Below are 3407 nucleotides of genomic sequence, written 5' to 3'. Positions count from 1 at the left end.
CAGTTTGCTGAGAATGATGGTTTCCAGGTTCACCCTACAAAGGACCCAAACTCATTGTTTTTGATGGCTGCATAATATTCCATGGTGAATATGTGCCACATTTTCCCTGTCCAGTCTATCATCGATGGGCATTTGGGTTGGTTCCAGGTCTTTGCTATCGTAAACAGTGCTGCAATGAACATTCGTGTGCACGTGTCCTTATAGTAGAACGATTTATAGTCCTTTGGATATATACCCAGTACTGGGATTGCTGGGTCAAATGGAATTTCTATTTCTAGGTCCTTGAGGAATCGCCACACTGTCTTCCACAATGGTTGAACTAATTTACACTCCCACCAACAGTGTAAAAAGTGTTCCCATTTCTCCACATCCTCTCCAGCATCTATTGTCTCCGGATTTTTTAATGATCGCCATTCTAACTGGCATGAGATCGTATCTCAATGTAGAATTTGATTTGCATTTCTATGATGACCAGTGATGATGAGCATTTTTTCATATGTTTGTTGGCTTCATGTATGTCTTCTTCAAGTATCTGTTCATATCCTTTGCCCACTTTTGAATGGGCTTGTTTGTTTTTTTCTTGTAAATCTGTTTTAGTTCTTTGTAAATTCTGGATATCAGCCCTTTGCCAGATGGGTAAACTGCAGAAATTTTTTCACATGCTGTTGGTTGCCAATTCACTCTAATGACTGCTTCTTTTGCTGTGCAGAAGCTGTGAAGATTGATTAGGTCCCATTGGTCTATTTTGGCTTTTGTTGTCAATGCTTTTGGTGTTTTGGTCATGAAGTCCTTGCCTACACCTATGTCCAGAATGGTTTTGCCTAGATTTTCTTCTAGGGTTTTTATGGTGTTAGGTCTTATGTTTAAGTCTTTAATCCATCTGGAGTTAATTTTAGTGTAAGGTGTCAGGAAGGGGTCCAGTTTCTGCTTTCTGCACATGGCTAGCCAGTTTTCCCAACACCATTTATTAAACAGGGAATCCTTTCCCCATTGCTTGTTTTTGTCTGGTTTGTCAAAGATCAGATGGTTGTAGATATGTTGTGTTGCCTCCGAGACCTCTGTTCTGTTCCATTGGTCTATATCTCTGTTTTGGTACCAGTACCATGCTGTTTTGATTACTGTAGCTTTGTAGTATAGTTTGAAGTCAGGTAGTGTGATGCCTCCTGCTTTGTTCTTTTTGCTTAGAATTGCCTTGGCTATGCGAGCTCTCTTTTGGTTCCATATGAAGTTTAAGGTGTTTTTTTCCCAGTTCTGTGAAGAAGGTCATAGGTAGCTTGATGGGGATAGCGTTCAATCTGTAAATTACTTTGGTCAGTATGGCCATTTTCATGATATTGATTCTTCCTAACCATGAATATGGAATGTTTCTCCAACCGTTTGTGTCCTCTCTTATTTTGTTGAGCAGTGTCTTGTAGTTCTCCTTGAAGAGGTCCTTTACGTTCCTTGTTAGTTGTATTCCTAGGTATTTTATTCTCTTTGTGGCAATTGTGAATGGCAGTTCATTCTTGATTTGGCTCTCTTTAAGTCTGTTATTGGTGTATAGGAATGCATGTGATTTTTGCACATTGATTTTGTATCCTGAGACTTTGCTGAAGTTGCTTATAAGTTTCAGGAGCTTTTGTGCTGAGATGATGGGGTCTTCTAGATATACAATCATGTCGTCTGCAAATAGAGACAATTTGACTTCCTCCTTTCCTATTTGAATATCTTTTATTTCTTTTTCTTGACTGATTTCTCTGGCTAGAGCTTCTAGTACTATATTGAATAGGAGTGGTGAGAGAGGGCATCCTTGTCTAGTGCCACATTTCAAGGGGAATGCTTCCAGTTTTTCCCATTCAGTATGATATTGGCTGTTGGTTTGTCGTAAATAGATTTTATTATTTTGAGATATATTCCGTCAATACCTAGTTTATTGAGGTTTTTAGCATAAAGGGCTGTTGAATTTTGTCAAAGGCCTTCTCTGTATCAATTGAGATAATCATGTGGTTTTTGTCTTTGGTTCTGTTTATGAGGTGAATTATGTTTATAGACTTGCGTATGTTGAACCAGCCTTGCATCCCCGGGATGAAGCCTACTTGATCATGGTGGATAAGGTTTTTGATGTGCTGTTGCAATCGGCTTATAAGTATTTTATTGAAGATTTTTACATCTATATTCATCATGGATGCTGGCCTGAAGTTTTCATTTCTTGTTGAGTCTCTGCCGGGTTTTGGAATCAGGATGATGTTGGTCTCATAAAATGATATGGGAAGAATTCCCTTGTTTTGTATTGTTTGGAATAGTTTCAGAAGGAATGGTACCAGCTCCTCTTTGTATGTCTGGTAGAATTCGGCTGTGAAACGCTCTGGACCTGGGCTTTTTTTGGGTGGTAAGCTCTTAATTGCTGCCTCAACTTCAGACCTTGTTATGGGTCTGCTCAGGACTTCGGCTTCTTCCTGGTTTAGGCTTGGGAGGATGCAAGTGTCCAGGAATTTATCCATTTCTTCCAGGTTTCCTAGTTTATGTGCATAGAATTGTTTGTAATAATCTCTGATGATGGTTTGAATTTCTGTGGAATCTGTGGTGATATCCCTTTATCGTTTTTTATTGCATCAATTTGGTTATTCTCTCTTTTCTTTTTTATTAATCTGGCTAGTGGTCTATCTATTTTATTTATCTTTTCAGAAAACCAGCTCCTGGATTTATTGATTTTTTGAAGAGTTTTTTGTGTCTCTATCTCCTTCAGTTCTGCTCTGATCTTAGCTATTTCTTGTCTTCTGCTAGACTTTGAGTTTTTTTGATCTTGTCCCCCTAGCTCTTTTAATTTTGACGATAGGGTGTCAATTTTTTAATCTCTCCTTGCTTCTCATATCGGCACTTATTGCTATATATTTTCCTGTAGAGACTGTTTTATATGTGTCCCAGAGATTGTGGTATGTTATGTCTTCATTCTCATTGGTTTCGAAGAACATCTTTATTTCTGCCTTCATTTCATTGTTTATCCAGTCAACATTCAAGAGCCAGTTGTTCAGTTTCCATGAAGCTGTGCTGTTCTGGGTTAGTTTTTGAATTCTGAGTTCTAACTTGATTGCACTGTGGTCTGAGACACTGCTTGTTATGATGTCTGTTCTTTTGCATTTGCTGAGGAATGATTTACTCCCAATTATGTGGTCAATTTTAGAGTAGGTGTGATGTGGTGCTGAGAAGAATGTATATTCTGTGGATTTGGGGTGGAGAGTTCTGTAAATGTCTATTAGGTTTGCTTGTTCCAGGTCTGAGTTCAAGTCCTGGATATCCTTGTTAATTTTCTGTCTGGTCGATCTGTCTAATATTGACAATGGGGTGTTAAAGTCTCCCACTATAATTGTCTGGGAGTCTAATTCTCTTTGTAAGTCATTAAGAACTTGCCTTATGTATCTGGGTGCTCC

The 3407-nt window shown here is 38.6% G+C and overlaps 1 protein-coding gene across 1 annotated transcript in view; it reads left to right on the top strand.

Annotated features, from left to right (window-relative positions):
• The window catches only part of SUPT3H (SPT3 homolog, SAGA and STAGA complex component), a 543512-nt gene that overhangs the window by 131366 nt on the left and 408739 nt on the right, over positions 1-3407 (top strand).

The sequence above is a fragment of the Sapajus apella genome, unplaced genomic scaffold (genome assembly GCF_009761245.1).
Source record: "Sapajus apella isolate SASKATOON/1434 unplaced genomic scaffold, GSC_monkey_1.0 scaffold41, whole genome shotgun sequence".
Taxonomy (NCBI): domain Eukaryota; kingdom Metazoa; phylum Chordata; class Mammalia; order Primates; family Cebidae; genus Sapajus; species Sapajus apella.
The sequence above is the reverse complement of the archived record's forward strand: the minus strand, read 5'-3'. Positions and strand labels throughout refer to the sequence as shown.